This window comes from Canis lupus, chromosome 18, assembly GCF_048164855.1.
Source record: "Canis lupus baileyi chromosome 18, mCanLup2.hap1, whole genome shotgun sequence".
Lineage (NCBI taxonomy): Eukaryota > Metazoa > Chordata > Mammalia > Carnivora > Canidae > Canis > Canis lupus.
The window spans coordinates 11,031,748-11,054,553 of record NC_132855.1 but is presented as its reverse complement, the minus strand read 5'-3'; the positions used below and the strand labels follow the sequence as shown (position 1 = coordinate 11,054,553).

General features: G+C 34.3%; 1 long non-coding RNA gene across 1 annotated transcript in view; it reads left to right on the top strand.

The window, feature by feature from the left end:
• The window catches only part of LOC140608654 (uncharacterized), a 114,598-nt gene extending 92,221 nt beyond the window's left edge, over positions 1 to 22,377 (top strand). The window contains exon 4 of the long non-coding RNA XR_012010618.1: positions 21,909 to 22,377. This is a non-coding gene — a long non-coding RNA (uncharacterized lncRNA). The remainder of the gene's footprint in view (positions 1 to 21,908) is intronic.
• Positions 22,378 to 22,806: the final 429 nt, after the last annotated feature.

Genomic DNA, 22,806 nt, shown 5'->3' with positions numbered 1-22,806 from the left:
CCAGGTGGCAGTGTAGTAGCACTCATCCATATCTGTCTGCAAAGCCTCAATAAAAGTGGCATTGCAAAGATATTTTCACATTGCACAAACAGAATTGCTGGGGTTTATTGTTTTTTTTTTTTTTTTTAAGTGAGCTCTATGCTGAATGTGGAGCTTGAACTCACGACCCCGAACATTGCATGCTCTACCAACTGAGCCAGCCAGGGTTTCAATTTTTTGTGTATGTTACTCTCTCTCAATATTAAAATAGCCCTGCATACATTTTTCCCAAATTGCCTTCTTTCTCTGAGTACTATGTAGATAGTTTCCTTCTCTAATTTTCTAAACTGGAAAAACTGAATTTATATCATCTAACTATTCTTTGTTGTCTTACAGTTTTAAGTAAGAACCTTTTATATATCATAGTAGGAAATAAATTATGTATTTTTTTAACAGCAGTTTCAATGATTGGATTAAGGCAGGGTTGCCCACAGCTTCAACAGAACCATATGCCAGCGTACTACAAACTCCTAAGACAAGAATTCTGACATTTTATTTTTCCTTATCTAAACTTCTCCAGCTGTCATTATGCCATCTGAGACAAGTTTTCAGTCTACAGTACTATTCCACTGTATCAGTTCTTTTGTATTTGCACAATGTCCATTCAGCATTTCACTGGGACAAAAGAACCAATTTTAACATTTGGTTTCAGATATGCAGAATTTATTAGGTGTTTAAAAGTATGCCTGGATTCTTCTTTTTTGCCAATGGAAATTCAGACATCCCAGTTATGTCATCTGATCCATGTCAACTAGTAAGTACAAAGCCTACAACTTACAACATTTATGTTTTCTGACTTTAGTGTCCTGTCATCCCCAAACACTATTGATGGACTGGAAAAAAGGAATCTAGGAATGTCTCCCAAACTCTGCATGTAATTTTCTCCTATATTTAGAGCCAGTGGCAGTGGAGATTGTCTTTACCTTTATTTTTTTTTATTTTTTTAATTTATTTTTATTGGTGTTCAATTTACTAACATACAGAATAACCCCCAGTGCCCGTCACCCATTCACTCCAACCCCCCGCCCTCCTCCCCTTCTACCACCCCTAGTTCGTTTCCCAGAGTTAGCAGTCTTTACGTTCTGTCTCCCTTTCTGATATTTCCCACACATTTCTTCTCCCTTCCCTTATATTCCCTTTCACTATTATTTATATTCCCCAAATGAATGAGAACATATAATGTTTGTCCTTCTCCGATTGACTTACTTCACTCAGCATAATACCCTCCAGTTCCATCCACATTGAAGCAAATGGTGGGTATTTGTCATTTCTAATAGCTGAGTAATATTCCATTGTATACATACACCACATCTTCTTTATCCACTCATCTTTCGATGGACACCGAGGCTCCTTCCACAGTTTGGCTATTGTGGCCATTACTGCTATAAACATCGGGGTACAGGTGTCCCGGCGTTTCATTGCATCTGTATCTTTGGGGTAAATCCCCAGCAGTGCAATTGCTGGGTCGTAGGGCAGGTCTATTTTTAACTCTTTGAGGAACCTCCACACAGTTTTCCAGAGTGGCTGCACCAGTTCACATTCCCACCAACAGTGTAAGAGGGGTCCCTTTTCTCCACATCCTCTCCAACATTTGTTGTTTCCTGCCTTGTTAATTTTCCCCATTCTCACTGGTGTGAGGTGGTATCTCATTGTGGTTTTGATTTGTATTTCCCTGATGGCAAGTGATGCAGAGCATTTTCCTTTAGAGGAACTCTGCAGATACTATTTGGGAAGCAGAGGAAAGGACCTTTATTCTGTAGAATCTGAGGTTAACTACAAATACATTTTTTTAAAAGTTGACTACACAAAACCTTTCGAAAATAAAAAGGGAACTACTACATGATCTGAAGAGTCGGTGGCAGTCATAGAAGACAAATTGAAAAATATTCAGCAACTACTTTTTACTTATGTATAACTTTATTAAGCTATATTAGAACATTTTACAAAACATTTAAAAATTAAGTTAAAAGGGATAAAACCCCAAATTAGGAATCTAAGATTTCATATTTTACTTCAGTCTTTATAATGGATTTGTTCCCAGGCTTGAGGTGCTCTTGGTTTGCACTAAAATTCCAATTAGGGATAAGGCTCAACTATACATCCTAGTTGGCAAAGTTTTATGTAACTCTATTTGCAAAAAGCAGATAGATGAATGGGTCCAAATTTTCAAAAGATAATCTCTATTGAATTGTAAGGCATTTCAGTTTCTTGGTTTTCAGGATGTTCTTTCTGGAATTATCAAAGATAAGCCTATATAGTAGTATAAAAATTAACATTCATTCAACCTATGCAATGCAGACTAAAATGGAATCTATTTGTCATGCTAACATGGAAATTTTAGCTTTTTGTCAACAGCTATAAGGTGAAATGTATTGTGAAAAATAATTTTAAGATATTAGATGTAAAATGTCTCAGTTTTTACTAAAATTTCATATAGATTTATTTCTATTTTCATGACTGCAAGGTCATTCTTTTCTAAGACAAATTTTATAAAAATTATTTTAAAATAAATATTCAGTTAGATAATAAGTAAAGATTTTGCATGGATTTTTTTTCTTACTCTTAGTATAAATCAAATATTTCTGGAGATCTTATAATTTGAGAGCTAGAACGTTCTTTGAATATTATAGGAAAATATATTTGGTGTATAAATGGCAAAATTGAGACCCCGTGAAGTTAAGTGATTTATGTAAAATGATGCAAATAGGGCAGCCCGGGTGGCTCAGAGATTTAGCTCTGCCTTCAGCCCAGGAGATGATCCTGGAGTCACAGGATCAAGTCCCATGTCGGGCTCCCTGCATGGAACCTGGTTCTCCCTCTACCTGTCTCTCACTCTCTCTCTCTCTCTCTGTCATGAATAAATTAATAAAATATTTTAAAAAAATTTTAAAAATGATGCAAAAAATTAGTGGTGAAATTAGGATTAGAATTCAGACCTCCTCAGTCAAGTACCTCCTATAGAATTTTCCAGCTTTTTGTAGAAAAGAAATTAATTACTTCACATTATATTTTGTTTTGTATAATTTCAAGTGGATTCCCAAAGCTTGCTATGTAAAATTTAAGGCAATATTTTTAAATATTTTTTTCTTTAGGAAAAGTTACTATCCTTCACCATTCTTGAGATCAAAGTAATTGGCTAAGAGTAACACATATAGATAAATAAGCCTGGATTCAAATCCTAGCCAGATTGGTAACTAATTTTGGACAAATCACTTAACCACTCTGAGCTTAAATTTCTTGATTCATACAATGAAAATGAAAATTGTGCCTTTCTCCATGCTTGTGGCAAGAATTAAGTAAAATACATCATAAGTGTTTGTATATATAATAGTAATAGCAATTCTTTATGTGATTGTGATAGGTTTCATCTGGCCTGTTTTAGGTATTAAAATGATTTTATATTACTTTTCAAACCACAAATTCTGTTTTGTAAAGGCAGGAGGGGGAATGGAAATACAAATTGCAGCAGGAGAAATTAAGTTTGGCCCTCCTCTTCCATCAGCCTTGAGTAGATATTGTTCACTGTTTTATTTCTGTGTAGCACTGAATCAAGAGGTGACACCACATTCTTCCATCTCTTCCCTGCTATTTGCAGACCATATCTTCCTCACACTTGCACAGCTATGGCATTCTTTGCCTTTTTCACATCTATTATCAGAGGAGCTCATCATCACTCCCCAACCTTCACTGAACATTTGGACACCTGTTTCCTAGTCCATCTTTCCACTGTAGTTGGTGCCAAGTGTGGATGCTATTTAAAGTTCCAAGTGCCTAGCCTATGTAGTCTCCCATTGTAAATTATTCAGAGAACACTATATGCCATAGAAGTTTTCCCAAAGGAAAGAAAACAAAAATAAGATGTTCAATTGAAGGCATAAATATTCTAACTTTGAATAGATAGATAAATAATATATAGATAAAAATATTCAAAAAATAATAGTATATACTTTAATACATGATTTATTAATGTGACTGAAATTTCTAAATTAATCATACTATTGCCAAACTAATCATTTGATATGGACATAATCAGACTAAAAGTGAGCAAGGTTTGGTTTATATATGCAAAATTATGATGATAGGAAAAGAAGATGGAATACAGTGAATTATCTGGTAAATTGTGTCCACCATTAGGTAAATGGTGTCTCCAATCTAACTTCATGGCTGAATTAAACTCCTTAATAATTATTTCATTATAAAGTAATTTTTATAGGTATGATTTTAATTAGACAAACAACTGGGAAAACAAAAAATTCAAAAATATATCTAAAAATACCTTTTGTTTAAAAAAAAAGGTAGTGAATATTATTATATACATTTGTGGCCTCTACTGTTCTATCCCTGTTTGTTTTGCTGCCTGCTGAAGTAAGCACTCAGAAGCATCAGTGATAACTACTCTTGTATCCACATTAGATCCTGTGTTATAATGCCTCATATAAGTGACTAAAACCTTCAGATAAATACAAGATTAAAAATCATAGGCCTCTAATATATAGCTAGTTAGAATCATCTTGCCTCAGTTAAGAGTTCTCAAGTTGAATGGAAATCATAGCAGCTGTTGTAGGATACAGCTATACTTAATCATCTGGCCTAAGAGTGGTGTGAGCAGCTCTGCCACATTTGGGTCCCAGCCATTGATCCATAATGGCTGTGAGTCCTTTCTATGGCTCCACCTGGGCTGGGAAGCAAATACACAGCCCTGCCCAACTGCTGAATATGGCACCCATCCCAGCTGGCTAGAAAGCCTGACCAGAGCATGTGGGCAGCCAGAGAGCCCATCATATAGCGGCACGTGAGCAAGTTATTAGGCCAACTATTCTATCCCACTGTTCCCAGATGGTGGCATAGCCCTTGATCTCAGAGCATGAGCAATGACCTAACCCAAAAAGAGACACTGATAGCAAGCCCCGCCTGCCCAAGGATGCTACCAGCTGACCCATTCAGATCTCAAAGCTGAGCTGGAGTCTGGAGGACAAGGCTACTTATTCAGATGTGCAAATACTAATGCAAGGAATCAAGGATCACAAATAAACAAATAGACATGAAACCAACAAAGGAAACTAACAAAGCTCTTTTGGTAACCAAAAGAGATCAGGGGTAGCTATATTATATTAGACAAAATAGACTTTAAGAGAAAAATGGTCAAAAGGGTCAGAGATGGTCATTCTGTAATGATAAAGGAGTCAATCCATCAAGAAGATACAATAATTGTAAGTATTTATGTACCCAGCCAGCATCAGAGTACCTAATATATAAAGCAAACACTAATAGTGCTAAAAGGAGAAATAAACAGCAGTAATAGTTGGAGACTTTAACACTCTACTCTCAACTATGGATAGATCATTTAGACAGAGAATCGATAAGAAACAACACTATAGACCAAACAGATATATACAAAACATTTCATCCAACAGTAGAAAAATACATATTATTCTTAAGTGCATGTGGGACATATTCTATGATCCATCATATGTTAGAGCACAAAATAAGCCTGAGCAAATTCAAGAAGTTAGATATTGGGGCACCTGGGTGACTCAGTGGTTGAGTGTCTCCCTTTGGCTCAAGTCATGATCCTAGAGTCCTGGGATCGAGTCCCGCATCAGGCTCCTTGCAGGGAGCCTGCTTCTCCCTCTGCCTATGTCTCTGCCTCTCTCTTTGTCTCTTATGAATGAATAAATAAAATCTTAAAAAAAGAAGTTAGAAATTATATCAAGTATTTCTACAACCACAGTGGTGGGAAACTAGAAATTAATAACTGGAATAAACCTGGAAAATTTACAAATATGTGGAGATAAAGCAACACACTCTGTAACAAACAAAGGGACAAAGAAGAAATCAAAAGGGGAAAAAATATCTTGAAACAAACTAAAATGGAAATACAACATACCAAAACCTACATAATATAGCAAAGGCAGTTCCGAGAGGAAAGTTTCTAGCAATAAGTATATACATTAAGAAACAAAAACAATCTCAAGTGTATAACCTAACCTATACTTAACAGAATTAGAAAAAGAATGTACTAAACCCAAGTTAGCAGAAGGAAGGAAATAATAAAGATTACAGCATAAATAAATAGAGAAAAGGAAAACAATAGAAAAGATTTAAGAAACTAAGTTAGATCTTGGGAGATCTAACTGATAACATAAAATTGACAAACCTAAGCAAGACTAACCAAGAAAAAAGATTACCCAAATCGTAAATGATTACCACACAAATACAAAGACTTAGAAGAGATTACTATGAACAACTATATGCCAACAATTTAATAACCTAGAAGAAATGGGCAAATTTCTAGAAACATTTAATCTACCAAGACTGTGTCATAAAAAAATAGAAAATTTGAATAGACTAATAATGATTTAAGGAGATTGAATCAATAATCAAGAACCTCTCAGTAGAGAAAAGTCTAGGACCAGATGGTTACAGTGGTGAATTTTACCAGCCATTTAAAGAAGAGTTAAAGACAATCCTTTTCAAACTCTTCCCAAAAAAATTGAAGAGGAGGAAACATTCCAAAACTCATTTTAGAACAACATTACCCTGATATCAAAGTCAGATAAAGACAAAACAAGAAAAAGGAATTCCAGGCAAATGTTCTCAGTGAATATAGATGCAAAAACTCTCAATAAAATAATAGCAAACCAACATCTTAGGAAAAAGCAGGGAAAAAAACTCATTTACATTGGTCTTGGCAATTATTTTTTGGGGAATGACACCTAAACACAAGCAACAAATGCAAAAATAAACAAGTGAGACTACAGCAAACTCGAAACTTATACACAGTAAAAGAAATGATCAGCAAAATGAAAAGCAACCTGTGGGATGGGAGAAAATATTTGCAAACCACCTATTTGATAAGAGGTAATAATATCTGGGTCACCTGGGTGGCTCAGTCAGTTAGGCATCTGCCCTTGGCTCAGGTCATGACCTTTCCTGGGATGGAGCCCCACGTGGGGCTCACTGCTTAGCAGGGAATCTGCTTCTCTCTCTCCCTCTGCCTCCTCCACTCTATTCATGCTCATGCTTGCTCTCAAAACAAGAAAAAAAAAGAGGTAAGAATATCCAAAATATTTAAGAGTTAAAGAACTCATACAACTCAGTAACACCAGCAAAAGTAACCGAATAAAAGAATGGGAAGAGGACCTGAATAGACATGTTGCAAAGAAGATGGTCAAATGGCCATCAGGTACATGAAAAGGTGCTCAGTGTTAATAATCATCACGGAAATACAAATCAAAACCACAAGATATCACCTCACACCTGTTAGGATGGCTGTTATCAGAAAGACAAGAAGTAAGTGTTGGTAAGAAGTGGAGAACCCTTGTGCACTGTTGGTAAGAATGTAAACTAATGCGTCCATTATGGAAAACAGAATAGACGTTCTTCAAATATTTGAAATACAACTATCATATGATCCAGAGATTCCACTGGCATATATACAGACAAAATCACTGTTTCAAAGAAGTATCTTCACCTTCATGTTCATTGTAGGATTATTTATAATACCCAAGACATGGAAACAACTTAAATGTCTGTATACAAATGAATAAAGAAAATATGACATTTATTTCTATACATATATGTGTATATATGCACATATACATACATAATATATATTATATAGAGAGGTGTATATATATATATGTAATATTTATATATAGTGGAATATATTATTCAGCCATAAAAAAGAAGGAAATCCTGACATTTGTGACAACATGGATGAACCTTGAGGTATTATGCTAAGTGAAATAAGTTAGGCAAAGAGAAATACTGTGTGATTTTACTTATATATGGAATCTTAAAACACTTGTCTCAGAGATGGAGCAGATTGGGAGTTGTCAGAGATGGGGAGTTGAGGGTTGGGGAAATGGGTGAAAGTGATAAAAAAGTACAAACCTCAGTTATAAGGTAAATTAGGTTCTGGGGGATGTAATGTACAGTATGGTGACATAGTAAACAATATACTATATTACATATTTGAAAATTGCTTAGAGCTAAGATTAGATCTTAAAAGTTCTTATCACAAGAAAAAATGTTTTTAACTATGGGTGGTCATCATAAACTATTGAGGGAACTATTTCCCAACAATATATGCCTAATCAAGTCATTGTGTCATACACCTTAAACTTGTACAATGTTATATATCAATTTTATCTTAGTAAAGCCAGGAGGGACAGAAAGAGAAAGGGCATTGGGTAGAGGGTGTCCAACCTAAGTTAGATGAATTAGGGAGGGAAGGCCTTTAAGGTAATTATATTTGAGATATGACCAGAATACCAAAAAGGAGGTACTCTAAAGTTTGGAAAAGAGTATTCCAAGAATAGGGAAAAATAAGTTCCAAAGCCCCAATTTTGAGGAAATTAAATAATAAAGTTTAATAACAAGTCTCTTATGAGGCAGAATTATGAATGAGAACAAAGGACAAATCCATTATAGACAAATGGATCTGGGATGAATTCCCATTACCTGAAATATGATGTTGAACAAATTAGCTAAACTCTCTGCACCTCAGTTTCTTCATTAGCAAAATGCAGATAATAACTGCCTAGTAAAGCTTTTTCAATTACTAAATGAAGTTATATATGCGAAGATTCTTTGCATGTAACTCTTTATTCCATACTCTATTGAAATTACTTAACCAGATGTTGACATATTATCCCTTTAATTCATGAGATGCTGTTCCAAAATAACATTGAGAGAGAGGGAGAGAGGGAAATTGATGTGTTTCCTTATGAAGAGGAATTAGACTATTTCATGTATCTAGTAGGAGAAAATAAAATTTTGCCTTCCAAAAGAAAAGTCTGGATCTCTCTTATTATTTTTCTAATAGGTTATTAATGAATATGTAGAGAATGGTAATATGAAAGAAACATTACATATGAGATTATCTGTTACTACTGCAATCTGTTTCTTTATATGTTAGACAGCTGAGGTTCTCGTTTGCTTCAGTCAAATTTTGAGGAAAATTTTTAGATTTGGGAGACTCATTTAATCAACTAGTGAATATCTAAATATAGGAATGGTCAGAACCCCAACATCGTATAGGGAATGGGAAAAGCACAAGAGGGTTTGAAAGAGAGGGAAATACCTAGACTGAGGATGCTAGAGAATACACATGGAGAAATGTATGGCCTTCATAAATATATTTTAACTGGGGTCAGGAAATACAGTGGTAATCAAATGCTAATTTGATTTATACCAAACAGACGTAAATACAGTGGAGTGTGTGCATGTATGTTGGAGAAGGGGGTTTAGTTCTCCAAAACTGCTTCTGATTAAAACAAGCGTTCTCATGATTAAAATAAAATTTCCAACAGGGAAAAAATTCAATATGTTGCATAAAGGAAATGATATTTTTTTCAAGAGAAGATGAATTTTAAGTATAATATAAAAACAATAATTTAAGAGATTCTGGGGTGCCTGAGTGGCTCCGTAGGTTAAAGCGCTTGCCTTCCCCATTTTCATAATCTCAGGATCCTGGGATGGAGCCCTCTGGTGGGCTCCCAGCTCACTGGGGAGTCTGCTTCTCCTTCTGTCCCTCCCCCCACTCGCACACTCACATGCACACTCTCTCTCAAATAAATAAATAAAATCTTAAAAAAAAAAAGGATTCTAATTGATTTACAAAATGCTTAAGTGACTTGTTAGGTACATTGTTCAGTTAATTTTCTCCAGTGTAACTTTTTTAGATGAGTGCTAATATATGTACATGTCAGTTATTTATTTTAACAGATCAACATTTTCCTGTCATATTGATTTCTATTTCACTTCTTCCTAGGGTTGTTACAGTTAATTGGTAGGTAGTATGAGTTGTCAAACAGGGAATTTTATCATGCTAATAGACTGAAGTGGTGGATAGTGGTTTAGTAATCACAGAACACTGATTTTGTGTGGTCTTGTTTTAGAGAAAAAGAAGTGCTATAACTTATTTTAAAGATGCAATCAAGCCAGAGAAAACATAAATGATATATAACAGATACAGTGAGTGTATATGGATAGAAAGGTTGAGAAAGAGGCAATAAGAAATAAATGTGGAAAGAAAGCCTTCAGATATTACTCACCTGAATTTCACATTTATTGATTAATAGCATGTCAATACAAGAGATGCTTGAAGAATATCTCAGCCCCATTTGTTGCAATTCAAACTTCAATCTCCTCAATGTTCTCCATTTGACTTCAAAATAGAAAAATAAAAATTCTCCTCTCTCAAGGCTTTCTATCACAACCATAAATTTAGCTCTGGGACTCTCAACTTCCATAGCTTTCTTTAATTTTTTTCTAATATTATCATATGATAATTGTAATGAAAATAACCAAGTCTCTGCTTGTCACATCAGCTTTCAATAATTGTGACAGCAAATTACTTTGGAAAGAGAAATTATTAAACTGATAAAGTGGTCATTTCAGCGGAAAAATTGTTCCAATACTTTTTCTTTACACAGAAGTGTTATTAAAAATGGGAAAACAAATTAACTGACCATGACAATATAATGAAAATGAATTGACCTAAGCATATATACTTTGTGTGCTTATATTCGTATTGCCCTGAGTCTGCTGGATGAGATTTTTCAATAAATACCATCTTGTCAGCCAGGGCCAAAAATTTGAAGATGTGTGATCCTATTAAAATGTTTTAGTGATTTTACCCCCTTCTCATTTTTACGATATATATCTAATAATATATAGATCATAAAGAATGGAGTAGAAAAAAACAAATGTATATAGAAAATCTATAATGGATTTAAATGAGGGGGCATGTGTAGAAATAAGAATTGTTTATTCATACTAACTTCATACTAACTTCAGTAAATGTTAATCACAATGAATACATCTCGCTTTATTTACTTAAACATTGTTCAATTCCCCCCAAATACAGTCCATATATGGGCTTTAATTTTGCTGCACGACTGTGTTCTCAGTATATACAGTACTTTCAAGAAATAATCTATTGGATAAATGCATACATGTTCTAACTCTATAGAAAAAAAATGGCAAAAACTAGCCTCTTGGCTTTGGGGGTACATATCTGAACATTGATTGGAATGTGCATTAAGAAGCATACAGTTTTATCTGTCTTGGGAATCTGTTTGTTTCTGAAATCAGAAAGCCAAACTTTGCCAGTTGGGAGATTTGGTGAGCTAAAGTGGGTTTAATTTTTACTTACAAAAAGGCAAAATCAATAGGGAAGTGAAGCAGTCATAGGATATACCATGACTCTGTTTTGAATAGAAGGGCTCTTTTTGCCTAACATCTCCAGGTAATTGTTTAAACTTCCACATTTATTTTGTAGGAGTAGGAAAAGCTGCAGGACGTCATCACCCACCCATGTGCTCAAACCCAAAATTCTAGAGGTCTAGGTATCTTTTGTCTTCCTTATACTCTGTTAGTTTAACCTTTCTAACTTTAAAATGTGTTGAATCTACTCAGTTTTTTCATCTCCATGGCTAGTCCAGAGCACCATTACTTTTATCCTATGTAACCACAATAACCTCCTTCCTTGTTTTTGCCCTCCCTCTCAGTCTTTCCTCTGCGTAGCATCCTGGATGGTCATTTTTTAGTCAATCCAATTATGCTGTCCCTCTGTTTCGAAGACTCAGGGGTCTTCCAGTTCCACTTAGAATAAAACTCAAAGTTTGTAACGTGGCCTGTGAAACTTTATATAATCTGCACCTCTCTTAGCTTATAACTGCAAACTCTAACACACTGTGTTCTAGTGACTGGCCTTTTCTCTATTCTGTAAGAACACAAAGTGTTTTTCCCCACCCCAGGGCCTTTGTAAATGGTACACCCCATGCCCATATACTCTACTCCCAGATGTTCACATACCTGGCCACTTAGAATTCATATTCACAAACTGTGGCTCCCAGTAGAGCTGCCTGTTTTAGTAAATACAGTTTTATTAAAACACAGCTACACTGTTTGTGTATGACTGCCTTTGCACTACATCAGAGTTTAATGAGTTGGTGAACCAAGTTGGTGAGCCATAGAGATACAGACCAAATGGCCCGCAAAACCAAAAATATTTGATTTTGGGTCCTGAAGTAAAGACCTGACTGAAGAGACTCATTTTGGAGATGTTGTAAGAAAAAGAAGTAACCTTTGTATTAACAAATCACTGAGGGGTTTTATGTTACCACAACCCAATTTAGCCATACTAAATTAATACAAGGAAAATGTAGAATACATTGTAGATAAAAATGGAATGGTTTTTAGGTCAATGAAATAAGTCGTCTTTAGCCTATGTAGAGGTATTTCCTTGTTACAGCTTGGGGTGTTCAGTGTATCTTTACTAACCGTTCTCTCACATCTCTTGTGATTGAGAACAGATGGCTGCAATGATTTTCAGATGATGTTCTATGATCTGAGAAACATTGAGCAATTTTTAATCGTCTTGAAATTCTTAAGAAATAATTTGTTATTTATTGGGGAAAAAATGAACTGCAAGGTATTTTTTCTTCGAGAATGCCTTAGCATGGAAGGTACCCAGAATTAGAGCAAAGTATCAGGTGAGACCATCTGCAATTCAAGTATTCTGATTTCAACTGCCTTTTCTTTTCTATCAATACATAAAGTTCTGTGTTCTGCAAAACTATAAATTCTGAATATTAAGCAGTTAATGAATAAAGAATCAGAGAAAAAAGTGGTTAGAATGTTACAACATTCAGATAGGTGTATGTAAAGTTGAAATTGTAATTTGAGGTAAAATATTTAGTAAAAGTCATTAAAGCTTTTTTTAAAGAGTCATTAAAGCTTTTTTTAAAGAGTAAAATATACCTAGTACTCTTTAAAAACATGAGATTATTCCTTTTATATAATATGTTTTTTATTCTTTTATAAACAATAAGTGGAGTTAATTTAAAATATAAAGAAAAAGGAAAAATATATATGAATTTTACCACTCAGCAGTTGTTAATCACACTGTATTATTTGGGGCTAGTTGTTATAGTTTGTCTATATCATATCCATGGCTATATCTGTCAAAAGTTTTATAAAATTTAGATCATACATAATAGTCAGTTTCATATCCTGGATTTTTTTTGTCATTATGAATGATTTGTATTTCTTAGATATTCTTAGAAAATCTAATTTATTAATACAATAATTTCAAATAAACAGATTTATTGAAGCCATTGCCCTATTTTAGACAGTTTTTTGTTAATACATTTTATTAAAAGTGCTATTAAGAAATTCATCCCTTTTTGAAATTATGCAAATTTTACTTACATTGTAAACATTATTGAATGATTAGATAACTGATGCATATCAACAAATAGCTTTCTATATAGTCGGTACCAAATTTTTACTCTCATGTTAAATATACGTGAAGGTGATATCCTAATTTATGCTCACTAGAAATGTTACCTTTTTTGTTGTTTTTATTTTCCTAGTTTCATAGCAAAAAATCTATTCTAATGTATATTCTTTCAAATTCTTTTATTGTTATTTGGCATTCATCAAATACTTAAGTTTTCTTTGTAATAAAGTCTAATGCTGGGTTTTCTGTTCTGTCTCATTGGTTCATACTATACCAAAATAATTTATATAATGGATCCTCTCTTCTTACTTATTTGGGTTATTTCTCCAGTGATAGTAGCCAAGTGATAATGGTAGCTGAAGTTTCTTGAGTTCTTAGTATGTGTTAGCTACGCTGCTAAGCAGACCAATCTCTGTCTCTGGTGCAGTGCCGATCAGTGGCTGTGGCTGTTTGCTGAGGCTGTTATAGGATATTACCTTTCAGTCTTCTCCAAATGTCTTCTCATTATGGGAATCAGAGGATGTGACTGTCTGGAATATGATCTCCTTATGATGGAAAGCAGAAGGGTACAGTTGGCAGAAACTGGCCGTGCCCCTGTAGTCTTTGCTTTAAAGTGGAAGCTGGTCAGTTTGTCATATGGCTAACTGCAAGTCATAGAGCTAAAAACAACATCAGTGGAGCAGAGACAACACTGAGGATGTGAATATGGGCAATGATTTTAAAATTCCTCATATCATGCATGCTTGTTTCTTCTGTTACTTTGTGGTCTTTGTGAGTTCATTGCTTGATCTTAATCAATGATGTCCTTTGGATTCAAATTAAGACTTTATCTTTCAGAGGATATTCAGAAATCAGGGAGGATTTATAATAACTTATTTATTATATAGATAATAAAAGCATGGAGGAATTTAATGCAGGCATTGCTAATAATGGCTTTCTTAAGTTTCTGTAGCAGGAGAATCTTCATCTAGTGTGATGATCCAATGTTTCATATAATAATGACTTTAAAATGTAAAAGAAATCATATAACAAATGTAGTAGCATTTTACATTTAACTACTGGAGTCTGATTTACAGTAATTAAAAATGATTTTACTGTTCATCATGTATTTCTTTTCCATAGTTGTGGCTTTTAGATGCCTGATTTTATATATATATGTATATGTATATATATATATATATATATATATAGCCAGTTACATTTCTTATTTCTTCCTTTCTCTTGTGAAACCTTAGGCTATCTGTTTATTTTGGCAACCAGTATGTATCATTTCATGTAAATCACATTTTTATGCAGCTGCTAGAAGCTATTATGAGGATTGCTAAACAGATATGCAAAATCAGTCAGTCATAGTAAAATGACAAATCTACAAGTTATCAGTGACCGTAAAAGAGACTGAATAGTTTAGTCACTGCTAGCAGTTGTCCTTTTGCATTGAGTCTTTTACCTTGGTCATGTATTAGCTAGATGAAACTTATGTTAGGTCTTAAGGATAAGCTCTTGTTTACCAAGTGAAGAAGTTCAAGGTATTCCAATTGACGGGAAAGCACATAACATTAAAAAAAAAAAAAATGAAGGTCTTGATATTAACTGTATGCTTTAGCAATAATGCAAAGTTTGTTGTCACTGAGGAACTTAGAAATTATAATCTGAAGGTCACGCATTTAAACCATATTCACATGATTTCTGGGTTCTAAATTCTTAGAAGGTTCAGTCTACTTTTGTAAAAGAAGTGCTACAGTTGATTCAATCAAAACAATAATTTGATTAATGTATTTCCCATTCATTTTTGTCCTGCCATATTCCCTAAGGATACAATTTTATATGTAAAAGAATATAATGGAATTGCATTTTCAGGTAGTGAGGTTTTCTAGGTGCCCGTGTTCTAAAGTGTTTTCTTTCTCAGATGTTTGGAATTCCACAGAGGTGCCTCAGGCTTGAGTATATATGGAAATAAGATAAGTAGATTGATTTCAGTGTCCAAGCCTTTCTTCTAACAGGGCAGTTCTGTTTATAATCAGCTCAGGATCCACCAAAGATTTTATTTGACAAAAATGATGACGGTACTAAAAGCATATCATGTGCTATGTACTTTTTGGCACACAAGATAGAAATGGGGACACAATTGTGGTCTGCTTTCACCCTCTGTGAACTGAGGCTGAGAGCTAAGATGAACGAAGCCAACTTTATCTGAATACTAAAATCGTGGCAGTACTTCAGCGGCATGGTCACGAGGAAGGGAAGAGGCAGTGTGCTGCCTCAGTACACACTACAGTCTTTGAGCAACTCTCACATGCTCCACCAAGACAGATTCTTAAATGACTTTGTAAGTCCCTTAGGAATCTGCATTAGGTTTAGAGACTACATTAGGCAGCAGCTGCTAGCTACAGCTGAATGATTATCTATTCAAATGGAACAGATTCTAGGGAGGATGTGAAGGGAGGCCTTCCCTCACAGTGACTCTGCAAGGAAGACTCTTGAGCCATGGGAAGCCAGAAGGAGAGCTTCAAGCAATAAGATTTTATGATGCTGCTTAGCCTTTCTAAAATCCTTCTTAGTAGACAGATGAAAAAAAGATGTAGCAATGAAAAGATGCTGAAAAAAGAAAAACTAAAACATCTAGAAATAATGTAAAGATGATAAAACTTCAATTTTTTTTTTTTGCCAGCGTGGTTTGCATTCCTACAAATTTTTGTGCTGATGAATTTTGTTATTCTGTAAACTAGATAAGGAGCAAGTGAATATGTGAGCACACCATTCATCACAATGGACCTGATCTATAGAAAATACTCAAGAGGGCGTTATGTGATTTTTCTAAGGACCCTTTTTAGAAATGATTTAATTAAAATGAATGATTGCACAGCTGTTGCATACAGCAGCATTTTGAAAAGTGCCCACTGCTGCCTCATCAGCAATTAAATATAGGTAAAGGGAAATGCCACTTTCTTCTTGCTGATCATAGAGTCACAGATATCTTTTCACTTGAATAATTGTAGAGAGGTCTGTGTTCCTGTACCTGGTTCAAATACTACCATCATGACTATAGCAAACACAATTTTTGAAATATCCTAACAAAAATAGTACATATATTAAAATATCACAAATCCTTCTGTGTAATTATTCTAGTTGAAGAGAGAATTTTTCAAATCACTTCATAAAAAAAGTACTTTATAGATCAAATACTTTTGGAGATTGCTAAATTAAATAGTTAAATTGGTTTCTACTGCACAAGGCTTTTCATATTTTAGTTGTGAATTTCTGAGAGGAGAAAAGAGTAGAAAATCCCTCCTGTGATTCTATTAAATGGGTGAGTGTGTATGAAGCTATGTGTAGAATATGTAAAACATCTTGAGAAACACAAATTGTTCCATAAAATGTAATTAGAGAAATAAGTGTTCTGTGGGTACTTGCTGCTTATTAGCAATACTATGCATATGGACATTCTCTAAAATGGAATTGCTTAATCAGAGAGTCTATATACCCCCTTGTCTTCTGTTATGATGACTGCAAACAAGCATATTGATCATTTCTTAAATCATATTGATCATACGATCTTCAGGTGATAAGATCAAGAAGCTACTCTGATAATCAGTTTAGTCATTTACCATTTTTCCAGAAACATGTATATAATTCCAGGGGTTTCCAGATCCCTTGAAACTTCTTAGAGTACAGAGAGGGAAAGAGATCCTAATCACAAAAATACTTTGGTGAAAAATAATCTGGGAGTTCTAGAATGAAACCCTAGATGATTTTGAAAGCTGTTCAACTCTAAAATCAAGAGTTGAACTTGGAAAACAAACAAACAAAAAAAAAAGAGTCGAACTTGGGACGTTTTCTCTGTGGCCAGAAGAAATGAACAGAACAAGTGACAGGGGAAATGAGGAAGGGAATCATGATTATATATTAATGAATAAAGAGAACCCAGGGCTCTGAAAACTCAACATATAACTATTCCATTTATAAAAACCAAACATACGGAGTACCTGAATTGAAGCTCTCAATCTCACCCATGGCAGACTGGATCGCATGAGTAGCTCTGTCTTAAAGTGACCAAGTAGCAGATGCATAGTGGTCAGAATACAGACTCTGGAGTCTGACTGCATAGACCAATTCCACCACTCATCACTGTATGAACCTGAGCAAATCATGCAGTCTAGCAGTATCTTCCACCTCATCAGTAAAATGTGGATAATAATAATAATAATAAAAACTAGTCCATCAAGTTGTTGTGATGTTCCAATAAGTTAAATTACTTAAAACTCTTATAACAGTATTAGGTATATATATATATATATATATATATATATATATATATATATATATATATGGAAATATAGAGAGATGAATAGACAGACATTTAGATTACTCACAGTTTGTTGTTATCATTTATTTTGTTTTGTATCAAAATAGATGGTTTTACTAAGTGGAAGAAGCCCCCTTAACATGTTCCTAGTGCCAATAAAGTCTCTCTCATGTCAATCTGTCTAACTATACCCTCAACATTAACAAGTAGGAAGATGTGTCCTCTTCATGTTAAGAAATACATTTTCTATGAAATGCTATTAAAAACAACTTTGGGAAGAGACTATACCTTTAGCAAGAAACTTCAATAGACAGTAGTTTAAATACCCTTGTATGGCTTGCCTTGAAAATATTGCCATTTATAAAATTATTTCTGTGAGGAAAGCTATTCCTATTATAAACTTTGTAACAACTTTTGTATAATAACCTATGTATTAAAATGAGGACATCTCTTTCAGAATGGGAGAGTGAATAATTGGAAAAATTAATAAGTTTGCCAGAATGAGTATGATTGTGTCACTTGTATTTGTTAATTGTATATGTTTTAGGCACTTGCATATTTGATATATTTTACATTAAAAATAGTAAATTAATAATCTGTGCATCCCTCAAAAAAATAAAGTAAAATGAGGACATCTTGCAAAATTTGTGCCCACAATCAGATTCACATTAAAATAGAGAATATTTTGGATTTTGAGAATGCACTTGTTCTACTGAAAAGGACAAAAGGGGAAATAGAACATATGTATGGCAAGGACTTTGATTCTAGGACTATGGCCTTTTGAGAGCGAGCAGTGTTAGGAAGTCTCCCAACAGCTGGGAAACCTCTGACTTGAGATATTTTAAACCATAATACATTCTTTTGCCCATTGTTTTTCAAATCATAATTATGTTAACTTGTAGTTTCAGTGGAAATCAGGTAGGAAGAAAAAAATTGGCTGATGGGCTATGTTGTCTGAAACTGGATGTGACTATGAAAGATATGCCAAAAATAAAGGTTTTTACTTGGGTTTCACAGTTTAAGCATTTTTCCGATAGAACTTCATGAGACATAAACAAGGAGAAAAATACATAAAATAGTTTTATTTTCAAAGAATTCTTCCTTTGGTTCATATGGCTAGCAATATTTGTTTTTTTAGAAGGGTAACAAATACTACTTTTGTAGGAATTGTACCCAAGTGCTAGCTTCACCCCAGGCTGTGTGGAGTCATGTCCTTGTGCTGTCACTTACCATTTGTGTGACCTTGGTCAAATTCCCTGACCACTCTGGTTTGTATTATCAACATAAAAGAGATAATAATGGTTTCTTAATTCACAGAGTTTCTGTGAGTGTTCATTGAGAACACACATTTTAAGACTTAGAATAAAGGCCTGGAAGATAATAATAAGTGCTGGATAAATTTTGACTATTGTAATAGTGCGATTACCAAATTGTGTATCAGCTGGAGTCCGAAGTGTTTGTTATTCTATCTTTATAGTGTTTCTTTCCTCTTTACTGATGAGTTTAGCCTTATTTTCAGTGAGGAAAGATTCCTTGTCACCGTATGAAGACATATAGTAGATGTGATTCCCATAAAATGATCACTGAACTGTTAACACAGCATTTTGAACTCCGTTAGTATTGCTTTCATTTACCAAAGCCGCTGCTCCCCGGTTTGCAATCATCATTGTGCAGCTTGGTGTGGAAAAGTGTTTAGCTTCAGTAAAGCACAGATATCACTTACACACAAAACTAAGATGCCAACTGCATCTGGATACATTCCTACACATTTCTGTTAGTGAGCTGATACACGGGTATGTCGGATCATTCGTATAATCTATATTTGAAATGTGATCCACGGAGAGGCTTCCCAATTTAGAAGCCTGATGTGGCTTATCTTAGGGAACTCTGAAATCTTTAGTTTGACCAGAGAACCATTAGATTCAAACGTTGTCATATCATCAAACAATTTAACAGATAAGTACAATTCCGTATAGTAATAAGCAGAGAGGAGTGAAACCTGTCCTCAGCGTTCCTCCCTTAATGAGTGCCAGGCCTGAGATTGAGGCCGTAATTTATGGAGCACAGTCAGTTCTTGTAAAAGCTGGACCAAGCAGAGATTTCCTGAATGTGTCACACGCCAGTAATTGTCAAAAGGGCGTTAGCAATAGGAAATGTCTTTGTTGCCATTAACATCAATGAAAGTGTTTTATTCAAATAACAAGTTTTGGGGTCACCTGGGTTGCTCAGTTGGTTAAGCTCTGACACCTGGTTTTGGTTCAGGTCATGATCTAGGTATCATGAGATAGAGCCCTGCGTCAGTCTCCATGGTCAATGTGGAGTCTGCTTGAGATTCTTTCCTCGTCTATCCTTCCCCTTCCGCCCCCCCCACACACACACTCACTCCGCACATATTTTCTCTCTCTGTCTCTCTCTCTCTCCTCTCTCTTTCTTTCTCTCTCACTCAAATAAATGAATTTTAAAAATCTAAAAACAAAACAAATACCAAATTCTTGGGGATCTGGGTTGGGCTGGGGAATAGGTTAAAGAGGTGATGGGTATTAAGGAAGGCACGTGTTGTGATGAGCACCAGGTGTTGTATGCAGGTGTTGAATCACTATATTATAAACCTGAAACTAATACTACACTGTAAGTTAACTAGCTAGAATTTAAATTAAAAACTTTTTAAAAATACAAATACCAAATTCTTAAATAATCAGTCAGTTAACCAGCAGAGGTAACCATAGGGATCCTACCTCATCAGGAAAATGAGTGAATTAATAATAAGTGCCAATAAGTGCCATTGGAAAACTATACCATGTCCAAAGCTAAAGACTGTGTGGCATTGCTGAACTGACTATAGTAAAGTACTGGACTTGGACTAACAAGGAGTTTATTTAGGGGATGTTAGTTAGGCATGATAGTTATTCATTCCTCTCCAACTCCATGTCAGAAAGATGATAATCTCCAGGAGATTTAGAATTTTTAAGCATATGGGACTTTAAAAGACAGTCAACATGCAATGCTCTTATATTATAAATGAGGAAACTGAAATCCCCAAAGGGTAAGGAATTTGCCTAAGAAAAAGCAATTATTTAACAGAATAGAGGAGAATAGATTCCAGATATCCTATTTCCCAGACCAAGGATGAAAACTTCATTGCTTCCGACTTCCTTGCCTCTTTCGGTTTCCTCATTTATTTTTTTCTGTCCTAACGTGTAATTCAAAGCAGCTGCATTTCCTAGGAAATAAATTGGACGTCAGAGATTTTTCCTACTATCCATCTTGCATCCTAGCATTTGTTACCATTCTTGTTGCTACCATCAGACATTGAACAAGGAAGAACAACTCCCTGGGTTAGCCAGATAAGAAGGAATAAACTGAGCGGAGTACTTACTGCCCTGGGTAGAACACAGTTAACTTTTAGTAATTGTCCCCTTCTCTTTGCCTTTTGCTGGCATTGCTAGAAATGGCTCTGACTCTTTAAGCTGAAACTTTCCTGCTTTAATCATAGATAACACCTAGAAACCTTCATATATTTAAAGTTATTTATCATCATTCAGGGAAAAGATCTAAAGAGATGTTGAAGGTTTGTCTTTTTTCCTTCCAAAATATATATTCTAATCTCTTCTCAAATATTGTCTGGCTGAGCATCAGGGCCAGTTCCTAACTCTTAGCCTGAGTCTCTAAGAACTGAAATGCACCCCAATCTATGACTGCTCTTCTTTGTTTTTTAAGGGATATCAGTAAAATCTTGAAAGAATTTCAAGCAAAAAGAATACTAATAAATATCTGAATACTCATCTAAATTTATCAAATTGTATCTTACCATATTTGCTTCATAGTTTTTGATGAGGTAAAACTACTACATAGAGTCTGCAGACCCTTAGAAGTTGTACTTCACCAGTCTTGTTCTTTACCTCTATACACAGAGAAAATCTGACACTGGTGTTTTATACGTTCAATGTGTGTGCATGTGTGTGTGTAATTATTTCCATGTTTAAACTTTGAAATATTGTAACATTTTGTACTGGACATTGTGATTTAATGTTAAATATTATGTTTTGCAATTCCTCACTATCAATAAATGAAACCTTAGTTCACTAGTGACTATACAGTATTTAATTATATAAACATCAATTCATTCACATTCATTTATTTTTTTATTCTGTTCATTGGTGATTAAGATTGTTTATAGTTTACTCCAACTAAAAATATTGTTTTAATAAAAGCTTTTCTGTTCGTGTCTTATAGTATACCTGCAGATACAGTCCCAGAAAGTGAGCCTTCTTGTGAGATAATTGCTTATAATTTCTACTTCTGTTTTACCAGATCCTGACAGATTGCTCTTCAAAATGATTGCAACAATTCAGATGCCCACAAGCATGTGACGAGAACTTTTTCCGCTAGACACTTTTAACAACATTTGTTATTGTCAACATTTTGTTTTTACCAATCGGATGGATGTAAAATAATGCCTTGTTTTAATTTGCATTTTATGGCTTGCTATTAACATCAACATCTGTTCACATGTTTATTAGCCATTTGGGTTTTCACTTCTGTGAAATGTTTGCTAATGTCCTTTATCTTCTTCAATTGAAATGCTTGCCTTTTTCTTATTGCATTTTAGTGGTTCTTTATATATTCTGGATACCTATTCTGTGTTTATTAAATGTGTGACAAGTATCTATTCCAAGTCTATGGTCTATATTTTCACTTTTTAAATGATATTTTGATGTCCTGAGCACTTTGTGTTTTTTGTTGGTTTTTATAGTCAAATGGATCAATATTTTCCATCATTGGTTTGTATTTGTTACTAATATTTAATAAAAATTATAATCCAATGTGTGAAAATTAGCTGATATCTTTTTTCCAACAATAAATACACTATAGTCTTTCTTATTTAGTCTTTAATTGACCCAGAATTAATTTTTGTATAATGTGAAGTAAGGTTCTAATTTCATTTTTTATGTGAATGAATTATTGTTTCTGCCTTACCTATTAAATATTTAATTACTAATATATACTATTCCCCTTATCATTTAGTGATTTTCCACATATGTGTTGCTTTATCTCTGGACTCTATTCTTATCCCTTTTTCTCATGTCTAATCCTGAAAAATACAACACTCTTAGTTATCTTACAACTTCCTCAAGTAGAATGAATCTTTATGGAGTCAGAGATCTCCATCAGTTTTGTTCATTGATTTATTGTAAGCTCTTAACATTTG